General features: G+C 37.8%; 1 protein-coding gene across 30 annotated transcripts in view; it reads right to left on the reverse strand.

Annotated features, from left to right (window-relative positions):
* Nucleotides 1-16,819, reverse strand: part of LOC101735337 (protein muscleblind) — a 276,923-nt gene that overhangs the window by 79,708 nt on the left and 180,396 nt on the right. For all 30 annotated transcript variants that reach the window (XM_062668121.1, XM_062668126.1, XM_062668160.1 and 27 more), the window contains one exon: nt 7,071-7,116. The gene's annotated coding sequence lies outside the window, so the exon portion shown is untranslated. The remainder of the gene's footprint in view (nt 1-7,070; nt 7,117-16,819) is intronic.

The raw sequence follows: 16,819 nt of genomic DNA on the forward strand, positions 1-16,819 counted from the left end.
CGCTGTTCCAACTGCATACAAATCTGAGTTAACTTTTACGCTATCGAGAACGTTAAAAAACTCGCACTAAGCACACTGTACATTTATTTTTTAGTTATTACTATCCACTACGTTTTACATTTCAGTTTTATTGTAAACTTTGTCAAATGTTTGATATGGCACTCAAAAATTGCGACGGTAAGCATTTGAAGGATATCAAGGTCAACACGTTTTAAGCCGTCGCACGTGGAAAAAAGCAAATCTAAGCCAAGGTAAAGTTTTCAATCTTTTCGTACGAGGTTAACTTGAGATCACTTAGGTTTTTAACGAAAGTATGGATACCTCGTTTGTAGCGAGCATATTAGACTTGAGATCTCCTGTTACAACTTAGAAACGGGAATCGGTATTCAAAAGAATTTGAATTCTTAGGTTTTTTTTTTTATTAGCCTTGTAGGCAGACGAGCATACGGCCCAATTGATGGTGAGTTCTCAAGGTTGGTGGAGGAATTCAGCTTGTGACGTCTATAGGCTCTAGTAAACATTTAACACCAGATGAGCCGTTATTAGCTCGTTTACTCATCTCAAGCAATAAAAAATATTAAGCAGCAGAACGTTATACGTGACGATAATTAAGTTTTTTGTTGTATTATTGCGTAAGCATTTAATATTATGCGCGTGTAAGCGCATCTTAGAAGCCGTTGTGTATTGAATTTAAGTACATATATGAGTACATTATGAAATAAATATGTATCTTATAAAAACGATGAATTAGTGTTTTTTTTTGTTAGAAAGATTTAACTATTCCTTTCTCTGATGGAATCGCAATGACCCGCTTAAAATCAAAATATTCCATAGAACCATTTCATCGGCCGCCGCTTCGAGCTTTCAAAAAGCTTTCAGTGGCCTATCACTCTCGCCCTGATTACTAACGTTGCCGGCATGCAAGAACACTTAACAGTCGAACTTATGAAAAATAGAAATGCAGCTGGTTTATTTAAAATAAAATAAAAAACCAGCACGAAGTTCCCCATTTGTTTTGGGTGTTTGTGGCGTACCACAAGGCGCGGTTGCCAAGCGCCCACAGCGGAAAATTTGGCGGAAACCGATCGACACCGCGACGGAAAACAATGCATTTTAAGTTGATTCAATCGATAAGCGGTCAGACGCACACGTGTGCCGTATTGTTTATGTGCCACAAAAACCGCAAAGTTTTGCATGACTGCCAAAATGTGGAAGTATGAAGCTCGTACGAAGCGGCTTTTAGGGCGTCCCGCGGGAGAAGCGAGTGTTACGTTAGTGGACGAACGGGGCACAACTCACGCGCCGTCATTATCGTTACTGTACAGTCGGCGCCAATTTGAGCGGGCACGTAACGAGCGGCGCGCCCGTCGCGGTCCCAGTACTTCGTTAATTGGGCACTGGGATCGTCCATTTCTTTACGTGAAACGTTCGCCGTTATTCGGACGACATCCCAAGCTACTTACTGTAAATAAATTATATATGTACTAGCTTTTGTCGGCGACTCCGTTCGCGTGGAATAGTTACTTTGGCATAACGCTAAATTTTACCCCCCACTTCATTTACGTAGAAAGTGAAAATATTTTGAAACATTCTTTCTTGGTGCTCCACTTGTATCGGTCTTACCGTGATGTTATATAGTCTATAGCCTTCCTCAATAAATGTACTATCTAATACTGAAAGAATTTTTCAAATCGGACCAGTAGTTCCTGAGATTAGCGCGTTCAAACAAACCAACTCTTCAGCTTTATAATATTAGTATAGATTACGCTTCATACCGACGTTTGCCCACTGGGTTTCTCGCCGGATCTTCTCAGTGGGTGGCGTTTCCTATCCGGTGGTAGATTCTGCGAAGAACTGCTCTTGCTGGGGCCAGTGTTAGCAACACTTCCGGTTTGAGCCCCGAGAGCTCACCTACATGCTAGGGTCAAGCTGAAATAGCCTCTCAAGGCTATTAGCATAGGTAGGGAAAAAAAACGACGAAATGATAAAGAATTATTTGCATAATCTATGACAAACATAATGGCATATTTGAAGTTATTATCTAATAATGGTCCGTCCTGTTCAGTCAGAGGATATGGTTATGTAGTGCATTCCCATCTTCGAACTGACACTGCTACAGTCTTAGCAATATTGCTAGTTTTTCGAATAAATTTTCCTAGATAACTAAGCCCATCTGCATCACTATTACTTCCCTGTCTCAATCCTTCAGCTAAGAATTCCACATACGTTACTCAAGGATGGCAAATCGAACCTGAACCCTGACCTTCTAATATCTTGTCTAGGAAAACTTCTTACCTACGGTATTTGTTACATAACAAAAAGTTAATTTCATGTTATTCTGTTTATTTTAGAGTTCGTAATTCGTAAAACAATATTGATGATATTGAAGTGAATACAAAATGAAACGACAATAATGAGTTTGATCGAAGCATTTGATTGCTGGCGGCGGTACCGAATCGTGCTCGCTTCCATACACATAAATATTTTACGGTGCACTTCTTTATAGCGGTGTTATTGAATAGTCGCGGTGCTGGTGCCATGCGAATCTCAAAGCACGTATGCTCGAGATGGCAACTATTGAAATTGAATATCAGCTCGATATTGTTTTATTAGCAGTTATTTTACTGGTGGAATTATGAGCTCACGAAAGTAATTACCGCCTACCTACATATATCTGCGTGAAACATATCCCGGCACGTAACGTAGGATAGCCGTAATTACAAAAGCATTTGAGACATTAATCTTACGTCTCAAGGCGGATCGTGGTTCAGTTTTGATATTCTATATGCTCCGATAATCACTAATACCGAAGACCAGTGAGCTAGTCTATTCACTTATAGCAAAAACATTATGAATTTATTGTTATTATACAAAGCTGCAAATACTGAACCGTTTCCTTCTAGATTTCAGAAATACGCAGATAACACGTTGAGGTGTTATTGAATACATCGTAACGGGGTGAGCGGGAACACGAGTACACGGTGTCGCTGAAGGGGAAGTGGTAAGGTCGCGTTTGAAAGTGAGATGCGAGGCGCCAGGAGAGCAACAAATTAAGTCCCCGCGGGGAGCGCCCGCCCACGCGCCCGCGTTGAGAGCCGGCTGCGATAACGTCGCGCCGAAGGCGAAGGGAAAACTTGAATATTTCCAACGAATTACGTAACCAAATTTGCTGAATAAAAGTTGGCGTACGTGCCCCGACAAGTGGCAAAGTATTATTGAACTTATCTTTACATTGTAATTACGAATTTAGCAACGTTTAATTATCGAATACGAATAGGTAAGTACATTAAAACCCGGAAAATGTTTTTCAATAACTTGAACCAAGAAATGTAAATTTTAAGGAATAAAACACAATAATGTAAATCAACATAGAAACTCACTTATCCAAAAGGTATTTAATTCAAGCACTAACGAAAATGTCCCTAAGCAGTAATTTGTATTATCATAAAATTCCGACCCTAAGGACTTAGCGTCGATCAAATATACTTACTTTATTAGAAAGAAAAAAAGTAATTTCATCTGAAGAAAATATACTTTTATTGGTCAATACAGGGGTGCCATTTCATATTATGTTATTCGAAAAATGATACACGCGTTTCACGAGAGAAATAAAACTCTTACCGCAACATAAACTTTTTCACATAAAGTCATAAATATTTGGTTGCTCTTTCTATCATTCTCTCCCAGCTTCAACATTTGGAAAGAAAAGTAAATAATTGTAAAGTTCTTAATACAATAAAAAAGCTTCCACCTTTTCTGGTACCATAGTAGTAGTGTTGGTATAATTCATTCGTATTGACTTCGAAAGAGCTTTTAAAAATGTTGATTGAATTCAATTTAGGAAGCAATTTTAATGTGCTATTAAAATTGTTATAAAATTTTAATAGCATATTAAAATTGTCGAGTCGCGAATGCCTGCTTCTGAAACATCACAGCTGGACTTAAACAATCGCAAAATAATAGGGAGCGCGATTCAGTTGATGACGGCATTTTATAAAAAGCCGAGAGAGATCTGCCAATAGCAAAGCTTAAGCAAGGGTATAAAAATTAAATGGGTAGAAGGCGTTTTTACAAGTTTATCGAGCGTTCTACATCGGGCAGACATCTAATGGGCTCGTAGGCGCCGCGCGCGCTGCCTGTCTGTCTCGGCGGCCGGTGACGTGCACCGCTCGCCAGACCATACCAATTTCCGATCGATAACTAGCTTTAATATTAAAACTTGCGACACGGCATGATGTGTCGTGGACAGTGGACCACGAATAATAAATTATATAGATCAAGTACGTAAGTGTGGAGTGGAGTGAGAACAAAAAGGTCGGAATGGCGGCTACTAACACAGTAGCGCGGTCGGTTGCCCCTTGGCTTTGCTTTTAATGCGGATTTATTGACTCAAATTAATCGTGTAAGTAGAGACTGGCTCGAGAAAACTTGCGTGAAACGCGATAAAGGGCCTCTGTTAGTTCCGATAGCTGTTCGCTGTGATTCAACCGACTTTCATTTCGGGTAAAAGCCCCAAAAGGACGGAATGTATTTATTTAACTTTAGAATTTTCCGTTTGAAACGTATTTACAAAAGGATCCACGAATTTTTCTGATACGGGTGTAGTGTTTCAAGATGGTTCAGGCTGTTACGTTAAATAAGCCTGGGTCTACGGAACGACATGTCAGGCCACAATCTCATTTGTACTTCCCACTACAGCGAGCGACATGTGGGAAATGAGATGCGATTAGCACCAGTAGGTGAACATCTTACAATAAACTCTGCAGTAGAGAGTTCCTGCAAACCGTTTGTGAATATTCAATATATTAATAAAGTAAAAATAAACATCGCACATGACTGCGATGGGTCATTAAATTTTATAATATCAAATTGCTTCAGCCTTACCGTGGGTTTTAGCGTACAACTTGACTGGATCTAATGTATAGGCTCAAGATTCCTTTATATTTATTTGGTATCTAGTCCGCAATTTCCAGTGCGATTCTCTAAAAGCCATAAGTTGCATACCTATAAGTTACATTACGTCCACTAATCGTCAAGATCGACTTGTTAGTATCGACATCATATATGTATTTGCGTTGTTTAGTCAAATACGATAGAATTCTAACCGTCTTTTAGAAGCCTTTAACACCGGCCTGGTATTTGGTAAGCTGCCAATTAATTCAATTACTTCACATTGCTCTATATCTTCAGTAACAAATAATATAAATGTAAATTTTTTCATTTCAATGATCCTATCATGAATGTTAGAGGCGAAATAGAGTTCTGTAATGGGAAGCAAGAATCATTCGAAGCCGCTTACACTAGCACCGCTTCGGGACTGCATAATACATCGCAGGGAATGCACTACAGTGTGATCCCTTTCTAGACAACGTAAGTACGATTCGTACCCTGAATGGAAAGTTCTATCGACGTTACTTCTACTTTTGGACAGTAAAGACACCAGCGGAGAGAGCTTTACACGGTTTCAAAGTAAATTGACAAAGTTTTGAGTGTGACATCTCTTTGTCTTCTTACAATGGAATATCGAGCGTGTTCAATTATTTATGACTAATTGTTCATTCGCATATGCGAGTACAAAGTTTGGCCTCAGGTAGAGATAGATACTCGAACATAATACAGACGGCAGCTGTGTTTCAACAATACGTATCTAAAACATAATCAAAACGCAATCAAACAGTCAATGACAATATTCAGAAGTTTGTTTCTAAGCCATTAGAAATGGAATTTGGCATTTAAAGCATGAAAACAATTAAAGTCAATGTCGTTAAATTCAATGCAAGAATTTTGTTATTGCTAGCCACTAATAATACTACAGATCGTAAATGTGTTTTGTTAACATTAAATGTGTGTTGTTTTAAACTTCACTGACGTCATAAATGTTGTCGTCGTATGACTTGTTTATTTCAGTGCAGTTTTTAAATATATCGATATATATTCATTGGCCTGTTTTTTTTTCTTTTTCAGAAAATTAATTTAGTACCGATTTAGAAGTTATTGCAACTACGTCCACAGACTTAAAATATGTATGTATTAGATGAATTCAAATTTTAGAAAAGGAATTCAGTTTTGTAGACCTACAAACACGGTTTAACTTAAAAAAAAAATTAAATTTTTATCTTACAATTTATATAGCCAAAATAAATAGTTTCTTCTTCAAACCATTTGTGGGTAGCAAAAATAATCCGTTTCAGTTGCGTTTTTTTCTCAGGTACAAAACTAACAAAGACCTGGCTTAGCACATATCTAAAATAATTTACTTCATTTACTACAAGTTTAGTTTAATTTTTCATTTTGAAATTTGAAAGTAACTAAGAGAATATTTTACTAGTTACACTAGCAGAAGTGGCGCTATGTTGCCCAATTCGTGCAAGGTTAAAGTTTATTATTCAATTACGCCTCGAAGTAGATACAACTTTATTTGTGATGGGTTGATTAAGACTTCCCCTGCAATCCAAATAGTGTAAGCTGTACAACGATTGGCCTTATAAGCTTGAAAACAAGAAATAATCGTAGCTGGTGTTAAATAGCATCGAAGTCTGACGTAAAATATAACATAGTAGTGATGGGTGGGTCTTCCAAATTATTTAAATAAATTGAATACATATTTTTTGTCCGTTTTAAAGATATAATGATAATTATTCGAGAATTGTTTTGGTCTATCCGAAAACGCATATGGTAGTGTGATTAGTTATCGTATTACATGAATAAATTTTACTTTCACGTTTATAACTAGGATCCTTTGTATATGTATCATCATCATCATCATCGGCCTATAGCAGTCCACTGCCAGACACAGGCCTCTCCAATTGCTCGCCACTGAGCACGGTGTATAATGTTTAAAAATTTTGGGATCAGATCGAGTCAGAGTTTTGAGTCATTCTTTTTTGATTGCCGCAATATTTGCCACGGAATTAATCTTGATAAATGTGACAGAGATAGTAAATTACGTAAGTATTAATTAAAAAAATAAACTTTGGCTGCGCAAATCATTTTATACTATAATTTTTATGTTGAACGTGATGTCATTGCAGTTGTCTATGATTATTTCCCATAAAGTGGTCAGTACTTACTCAAAAGAGAGCTCCTTTACAATGATATATGACTCCGGGATGAAATCTGAAACAAACATAATTAATTTATTAGAATGATGATGGACAAGTATACGTACGTATCAATTTTAAATCAATTAAGGACTGACATTTTATCGTGATCGTGAAGAGTTTTCTCCCTGAACTCTGGTTATTTAATCAACCACAGCGGCGCATATGAATCAATTCAATAAAGTTGAAAGTATGGAAGCGCAAATTAATTTATTGGATCCTATAACGATCGTATATTAAAAGATAGCAGCCACCTCGGCGCAAATATGTTATTTATGTTGCAAATTTCCCAGTCGAGAGTCGAAATAATAATGAAGTTGCGGCGGGATTCCTGCAATGTTTTCGGGTCCATCGCGATTCTACTTATATGATTCGCTATTGTCCAACGAGATAAAAAGCTGCGTTTTAAAAACTCCATTATGGGTCGGCTTCGCGTTGACACAATACGCATTAACCAACAAAATGAGAGCCTTGTAGCTAGTTACGGAAATAAAAGTCGTTATTATGAATTGCGCGGCGATGGTGGCACGGGCGCCGGGCGGGACCAGGTAAACACTGTTATTTGCATTACACGCCCCGGCCCTTGGCTAGGATTTGTGACATCCGCCGGTAAGCTCAGCGAACGCTCTCTCACGGCGTCTCTAATTATTGTTGAATTCATTACGGCGCAGGTGACATGTACAAGATTGGATTTTGTGAAAATATCTTTACAAGGTTTATAACAAGGCTAGTCTTAGTCTTATTTTATTTCTAGCTGCCTGATTTTTTGTCTGCCTTGCTTTTGATATATTTAGTCTTTAGAACTAAATATATCAAAGCCTTCTTCAAACGAGGCTTGTGGAGAGTATTAAGCGGTAGGCAGCGGCTTGGTTCTGCCCCTGGCATTGCTGAAGTCCATGGGCAACGGTAACCACTCACCATCAGGTGGGCCGTATGCTCGTCTGCCTACAAGGGCAATAAAAAAAAAAAAAAAGAACGTTTCCTTGCTTTTTTGTCTAATATTTCTAATACTGTTTGGTTACTGTTGCGGTAAAAATCTTCTAAGACTTTCCAACTAAACGAACTTTTTTACTGTCAAAGCTTGACAGACGGCCTACCTGCTATTAAATTGCCACCGGAGTCAGTACATACCATAAACTAAATGCCACTACCAGCCTTATTATGCGCGGCCTCAATTGTATCGATAAAGGCTATCTCACTCTTCTCGCGTCCATGCTTTACGGCAGAAATAGACAAGATGATGGTATCTACCCGTGCGGACTCACAATACGCCCTAGAACGAATATTTGTTTACGTAACTTCAATAATGCTATTTCCAAATTTTCTTTCAAGTCTTTTCAATGAATATGATGAATCACCCAGGGTTTGATTTTGAGCTTAGTTGTAAAATAATTAAAAGTCGACTTGGTTTAAGCCTTTATTGCTATGGATATTACGTAAAAGAATCTGAAATGACAAGTGGTGACATAGTTTTAAACATTGAGCCTATTTCGTGAAGCCAACCGCGTCGGAGTGAAAGCTAAGACACAAAAGCCCTTTTATTTAAAGGCTCTTGCGGACCTCACTTTTACGTAAATGTAGTTTAGAGGCTTAATTTATTTCTCACAAAACGTAACGAACAAAACATTTTTCATAACTCCTGGATGAACTAATGTCATATTGCTCAACAAACAAAGATAATAAGTTAGATCGTCTTAATTTACGGACGTAATATACCCATATTATGTAGGGAATGGGAGATTATCCCGTTTAAGATAACTAGTTGTACCAACACTGGTGTGGCTTGCTCATAAATTTATGAAAATTTATTGCATGGAAGATATTTAGATATTTAGAATAGGTATATCGAATTAGTTAATGTTTTTAGTCGTTGTGAGAGCTTAGTCTGAGCATATTTAAAATCTTCATTCGCTGTCTGTATGAATAGATATATTTATCGCTCAGAATTAACGGGAATTAAAATTACTTTGTGTAATAATTTATCTGTTCAATAACTATCAACAAATTTAGTTAAAGGGGATAACATTATCATAAGTGGTAGTCCAAAACTTTGGTAAGAGACATGAGAAAAAAAAAACTTTAAAACAAGAATTTTATTAGTTAAGTTATAACGTGCTTTCAAAACTCAATTCAAGTGCGCGGCACGTCGTACGTAAAACTCGACGAAAGTATGACGATGACAAAAGCACGTGCGCGCCCGAACCTTCCAAACTTCCCGAAGGACACTGCGATGTTATTTAGGGGCGCTTCTGAAAGGTAAGGTGTGTCGCCTGGAGCCCGAGGGAATTCACTACGCTTTAAAGCTGGTAATTTGATGTGAGTCTTTCGAGATTTTTCCATCTTCTCGAGTCATTCAGGGAGCGGGCGGATTAGGCCACGCACGGCATGGGCGAGGGCGGCGACACACCAGATTAATGTTGCGAGCTTTGCGCCAAATTTAAAATGTCACGTTTCATTTTTCCAGCCGACAAAGACTATGTTCAGTCAGCGAGCCCAATGCTTAACACATCCGACTCTTGCACACTCCTTAAATAAAAATTATGGTTTTTACAGAAAATCCGTAGAAGTTGTATATACTGGTGTATTCTAATGTCTTTTTAGACATTTTCTTTTATTCTTGTATGTTTAAATGTATTCATTTAATAAGCAGTAGTTAGCACAGTACTACATTATTTCAATGTTCTCATATGATTTATTGAATAACTCTTTTCTAAAGTCTAATTCAAACAGGAGATGTACTTAAGCGTCCTTAAAGCAATACCAGTATTTAATAAAACGAGAAAAAAGTTACTAGTTACCAAAACAAATTTTAAAAACATATTATCTTGAGTGTAACCAACATGGTAACAGGGCGTACGAAAAAAGGCAAAGTCGTAAAACTGGCGCCCACCAATCGCCAAATAAGGCCGGCGCGGCACCGGCGAGCCGCGTGGAGTCGTCCTTGACTCCCGGCCAAATGACATAAGTTGGCCCATGGGCGCGGATTCTTGACTAATCGATAAACAAGGCGGAATAGATGAAGACCTCAACAGTGGAATTGCCACACCCACGCTTGACTATTAACTTTTCGTCTATTTTGGCGAAGATCCATAAAAGTCTTATTGTTAGTTAAGAATACAATCACCAAGGTTTCTATGTTTATTAAACTGAAGTGAAGCATCTGTTATGATTACTCAGTTATGTAATTGTCATAATTTGTACTAGTTTCTGTGTAGGTAAATAAATATAAGGTGAGATGACAATGAAATTAAAGTTTGAATTAGCTACCAAGTCTATTAGATAAATATATTTTCGGGCAACCCACAGGGTTTAGTGGTTATTTGAGCCTATCTGCACAGTAACGGGAATACTGTCGTCCGCCTTGCGAAATAAAGTCGAAGGCTTAAGGTTGGGATACCACCCTCACCTGTTTATTTCTTACCAGCAAGGACGGCAGTAGTGACGGTTTGGTTATAGTCAAAGTGATCTGTATTTGGGAGCGTACTCATCTTTATAAATTACTTATCCGACATAACGTTGTCGGTGAGCAGATAATAAAAACTTTTCCAATTTTCATATAAGTAACTGAAGTCAATGTTCGTAAAGAGTCTTAATTTTAATAATTTCATTTTTATAGTGTATGCGAGTGCGTGCCCGTAACAGCTATAAATGTGCGTGAGGGTAGAAATTGATGCGTTAGGATATGGTGTAAATTTTCAGCTTATTATCGCAGCCTTGAATTTTAATAGGCGTAATGGGCTTAACTTGACCCACTTTCACGATCCTTGGAACTATATGTTTTAAATATTCTTCAAAATATTGTTGTTGTTAATGTAAAATTTTTGTCTACGAAATCTTTTGTGTCATATTTCGTCCAAATCTGTAAGATGCGAACTCAGCATCAACTTAAATTCAATTAATAAATGTAAATAAAATAAATAATCGGGGTTCAATACATGCACCCTAATTTGGCCAAAAACTATGATATACTACTCCCTATACTAAAGGAACTAGACAAATATAAATAATTGAAACGGTTTCATCATGATTTGGAACGAATAGTTTCTAGTATAAAATGAAATCCAAGGCAGAATACATTTCCTTGGTATAGAAAGCAGACGAGCCTACGTACGACCCATATGATGGTAAGCGATTTACGGATCATCCTTAATCAATGCCAGAGACACAGATAATAGACTGTCCCTTGTTTTTTAAACTCGAATAAAGAGGATTATATCATAGCTCTCAGGAATCAATCACCGTGGAACCCTTCAGTTCATTCCAGACCCGGATGGATGGTTGGTAACAAAAATTATCTCTTTAAAGCGCATTGTAGATGCATGCAATGCAGATTCTCCGAGTATAATAAAACGGATGAACTCTAATGATGTCGCAAATGATGAAAAAGAAAAATCACTAGATCATCTCAAGCAATATCTCAGGATTCCCGTGGAACGGGTACAGATGCGGCATAGAACCCAAAGAGTTGACTTTTTTTTATTGCTTAGATGGATGGACGAGCTCACAGCCCACCTGGTGTTAAGTGGTTACTGGAGCCCATAGACATCTACAACGTAAATGCGCCACCCACCTCGAGATATAAGCTCTAAGATCTCAGTATAGTTACAACGGCTACCCCACCCTTCGAACCGAAACGCATTACTGCTTCACGGCGGAAATAGGCGGATGGTGGTACCTACCCGTGCGGATTCCCAAGAGGTCCTACCACCAGTGATTACGCAAATTATAATTTTGCGGGTTTGATTTTTATTACACGATGTTATTCCGTCATCGTGGAAATCAATCGTGAACATTTGTTGAGTACGTATTTCATTAGAAAAATTGGTACCCGCCTGCGGGATTCGAACACCGGTGCATCGCTACATACGAAAGCACCGGACGTCTTATCCTTTAGGCCACAACGACTTACATAATGACTTTATCAAACATTTCAGTTTACAAGTGCAGATTTGTAAAGCTAGTTAGTTAATTACATTAATGAGAGTATTAGCATGCCGAGCGACTGTCGCCAATGTCAAGTTCATTAGAACGCACCCACGTGCTCGCCTCTGGGCTGCAGCGAGGTGACTGACTTCGCCATATAGGAACAGCGACATTTATAGAACCGTAATTAGTTCTTCGCGTAATTCCATCGGGCAATAGATTAATTTGATATCGATCGCCGAGATGACAATGAACGGCGTTATTTTGAACTTCCAAGATCCAGACAGTAATGTTCAAACAAAGCTTAAAAATATATAAATGGGTAGGACTTAAGCATTGGCTTGACTGTCCTCTGTATTCTTAAGCCCGTATCCACCCAATGCTGAGCTTTTCAGACGCACTCTTCCAGATGTAGCGCCTGTGTGGTTTTAAGTAGTTTTCGGAGGAAGTATTTATGAGTCTGCACGGGTAGGTACATCATTTTGCCTATTTTTGTCGCACACACATAAGTTACGTTTGAATGAAGGTGGATGGCAGCGACGTGGTGGTATTAACCATTATAATTTTTTTTCATATTGTTTACTCCCTTTTTTCCGTATTGCCTCAGTTCGCGAACTATGGAGAACACCTGTCAAGGCTTTAATAAACAAGGATTCCACATGACCACGACTGCTCCGCCAAGAGTTACTGACTATGATGATACTGAAGTTAATTTCATAAGCGTCTGTTCTAAAAATATTTTTTATATTTTCGTAGACGAGTAGACGAGCCTACAGTACGCTTGGTGTAAAGGTAAAGTGATAATAGCAGACTATGGACATCATAACGTGAAGGCCGCCACGCTACGTATTATAGAATGAATTGCTGTCATTCAAATCGGAACGAATGACTGCTTCGTTATGAATAGACAGGATAGTGGTGCCTACCCACGAGGGCTTACAATACGCTACTCCAGCAGTAAATGCCGATTAGCGACCGTAGTACGCTGATATAATCCTCAGATAACGCTGCTGCCTTTTCATCAGTGAATTTCTTGGTCGTCTTTTACTTCACCCGCGGAAATAAAGAGGTACTATTTTTGATCTGATTAGGAAGATCTGAGGTGAGATCTGGTTAAGGAAGCGGTTGGTCGTTTATACCATGCTGTCCATGACGCCCATGATCGAGCACTGTGGAGGAAAACACATGTGGTCGTGATTCTCAGAAGTGAGGGAACGATGAAGAAGAAGAATGTCTACGTTGTCTATCAGCCTCTCGGTTCATTGTCTTCGCCGGATACATTTCTTCAGTTCCAGTGCTCTCACACTTTCTAATTAATGATTCATTAGCCCGTAATCAAACAAAGCGTATTAGCAAGGCGATATCCGAAAGTCCACTTCGGCGGCGCCGATGGGTAAACATCGAACACGAAAGCGTAATCCGTAGGGCAGCACTTAAAGCGTGCCACAAGCCCGGCGCTCTAATTGTACCGTAACTAATCTCGACGGTTTTAAGCCCGTCACATTGGTGAATTCATTTCTTGATCAGATCGATGAAATGAAAATTGTTCTAGACTATTAAACGTAGATTTTGTTCATTTAGCGTTAAGTTGTTATCAGAACCGATAGATAGAGCGTCAATTCAACTATTACGCCATGATATCGTAATCCGAGTTGTATTGTCTAAAGGCTTGCGACTTATTCGTTGCCGTTGTAGGCAGACACATAAAGGGTCCAGCAATACTGACATCAGCAATGTCAGGGGCACAGCCAAGCCGCTGTCTACTTCTAAATTTGTAATAATATCTCATATTACAATGAGTTGTAAGTTGCAAATTTTCAGTTTCGAAGTTAGCAGTCCATTTATGCAAATAGGAAAAACTCGTGAAATTTTTTTGGAGATGTTTAACAACGGTGGGAACATCTCCCACCGAGCGGGTGATATTTGCTCGGTAGACCGACGGTCCAAATGTTGTTGTTCGGAACTTGTATATATGAAAGCTTATCTTGAAAATGGCGTAAGCGAGATTCAGGCATCTGTCAAATGTCTTGCGTTGTATGATGGCAACCCGCCACAAATCCTCTACCTTATGGCCTCTAATTTAGTATTTTATATGCAATGCAATTGAAGTCTATCATAAGTGCATATTTAATATTGTTAGTAGTCAAAGCATTTGCGCATCGTTCATACAAAGCCAATGACGTATTTTAAAAAAATTGTGACTTGAAATGTTAAATACAGTTCGTAATTATGTTGGTAATGAAACTTAATTTTAATCAAATTCTTTACAGATTCTCTCCTTTTACAATAAAATAAACAATGGTTTGGAATCTAAGTAATAATAAGAATCTCCAAATCCAATAAGAACTCATTGAGCATATTGTTGGTATTATCCTCGCAAAGGTTCGAGGGGGTTCTATATAAGCTTTCCATTTTCAATACATCGAAAAAATATACAAGCACTTTGTAAGATTCTATCAAGGTTAAATTCAGTAAATCGGTCTTTATTAAACGTCATTATTTGCATATTTAAAATACGAAAACAGGCCAAGCAGTTGATGTATGTAATATTCAGAACTCGGAAAGTAAAATATGATTGGCGCATGAAAAGAAAAGTTTCAAAGCGGAGTTATCTTGAACAAAATTCAGTAGTCAAAGCGAGACGTGGGCTAAAATTTTATTCGTTATAGGTAGGTACAAACATTAAGTATTTTTCTTAAAAAGCTGATTTTGAAAGCTGAAAAAATTTTTCTTAAAAATTAGCTAATTTTTTTTAATAATCACCACCGTATCTTCGTTCCGAGACATTTCGAGTAATATAATAACTGGTGATTGGAATTTAATTAATCAATACGGGAATCAGATATATAAATAAAAAATAAATTAAAAACGACTGGCTTTTAATTAAATCAATAATATTTTTTATGTATCTGTATAAATATATATGTAGAGATTATGTTCGAAACTAAGGAAGTGTCACACACGGACGCTCCCAATCAAGACATGCTGTATATCATGTACTCCGTCTGTTCAATTTTAATATCGTATTGTGTGCAGTGTTCCGAAACGTCAGACAATGTTTTTGTAAATATTTATCGATAGATTTATTCGTAAAGTTCCATCCAGTCGACGACAAAATTACGCGCTGAGTAATCGGGTGAGTCTGCTACTCGTCTCGCTCGATGACTCCGTTTTATGGGTGCTATTTTTTGTTCGTATTCACGCGATTCTGATTCTCTATTTAAGTTCCTTTGTAATTTGTTCACATTCATCGACACCGTGCAATGCTTTATATGGCAAACTAGATTTTCAAAGAGGTTTTTATGTAACAATTACGATTTATATACACAAGACCTGGTTCTTATTGCCAGCCGGTCATAGACGTTTAATTACCTTGAATGTTGTGTATTTTTATCATTTCCACTACATTACCTGTTAATAAAATAAAAATGACTATAAAATTAAAATTAAAAATATAAAAGGTGAAAAGCTTATTTATTTGACGAACAAGTTTACGGCCAGCTGGTATTGAGTGGTTACCGTAGCCCGTAAACGTCACAACGTAACTTGTGCCAATCCCTCCCTTGATATAATTTGAAGTCTAAGTCGTCCTTAAACAGGAAAGCCCGATTGCTTCGCGGCCGAAATAGACCGAATAGTGGTGGTACCAAACCGTGCGGGATTACAAAACCGTAAATAAAAATTAGAACTGAGGCAGATTATGTTCTTTACTAAAGCGCCAAAAAGTCAAACTATCCAAGCCAATCCATATTGCATTACGTGACAATTATGTCTTACTTGGCCTTCGAGTCTTTATAGCCAAAAGTATGACTCAGTGCTTACAACACCGGTGCAGTAAATGGACAGTCGAATAATATTCGAAGCGAGCATGTTTCAAAACTAAACACGATAATATAACAATATTTAGCGAAAATGTCAACTAAAAACATTTGAAAAAGTTACGTTATATTTCAAGTTGGTTTGTCAAAATCCAAAAGAATATCAGAAATTGGTATTTTAAAATACGACAATACAAACCTATATGAAACGGGAAATAACTTTTACATTAGATAAATTAGACGCAGCTAACAATGGAGCTCTAACTAGAAAGTGAATCGGGCCGGTGCCGAGAATGGTCTTTCCGATCGTATCGATCCCGGCATCGTTCGTTACTCGTTCATTATATTCTCAATCACAATAAGACAATTTTATCAGGGCTATTTTTCATTTAAACTACGGCTTACTTTCTTTAAACTTGGCACATCTGCATCGGTTCGCTGAGATTGAATCACGTTAGGATGATAGAATGCATCGCATGTATTAATAGAACGATTCAAAATTATTTGTATTATTGTAATTATGATTTGAAATAAACAATTACAATCGGAAACTACCGTTCCAATTAAATGAATCAACGGTCTCTGTGGTAACAAGCAATAAATTAGCCCTTAAGGAAAAATTGACATCTGCTCCTCTAAAAATCCTTCCTTAGAAGTAAAAGAACAAAATTTATGAGCCGTATAACCATGGGTAGGTGTTCTTCGGCCACGAGTTGCATATAAATGGGTCCATTGGTGGGAGCTGTAGTCTGGAGGATTAAAATCAAAACACTTCGCGGGTTTTAAGTTTTGGTGTGGGTCAAAATTTTACTTCCAGTTGCGAATATGTATTTCGTTGCGTTGTTATTACATCGTTTCCTAATCTGTGTTGTTTTTTTTGCCATATAGGCAGATGAGCCTATGGCCAACTTGATGGTAAGTGGTTATCTTCGCTTATAGGTTACTAGAAATACTCTAGCGGTGTAGCCAAACTGCTAA

Source organism: Bombyx mori, chromosome 4, assembly GCF_030269925.1.
Source record: "Bombyx mori chromosome 4, ASM3026992v2".
NCBI lineage: Eukaryota > Metazoa > Arthropoda > Insecta > Lepidoptera > Bombycidae > Bombyx > Bombyx mori.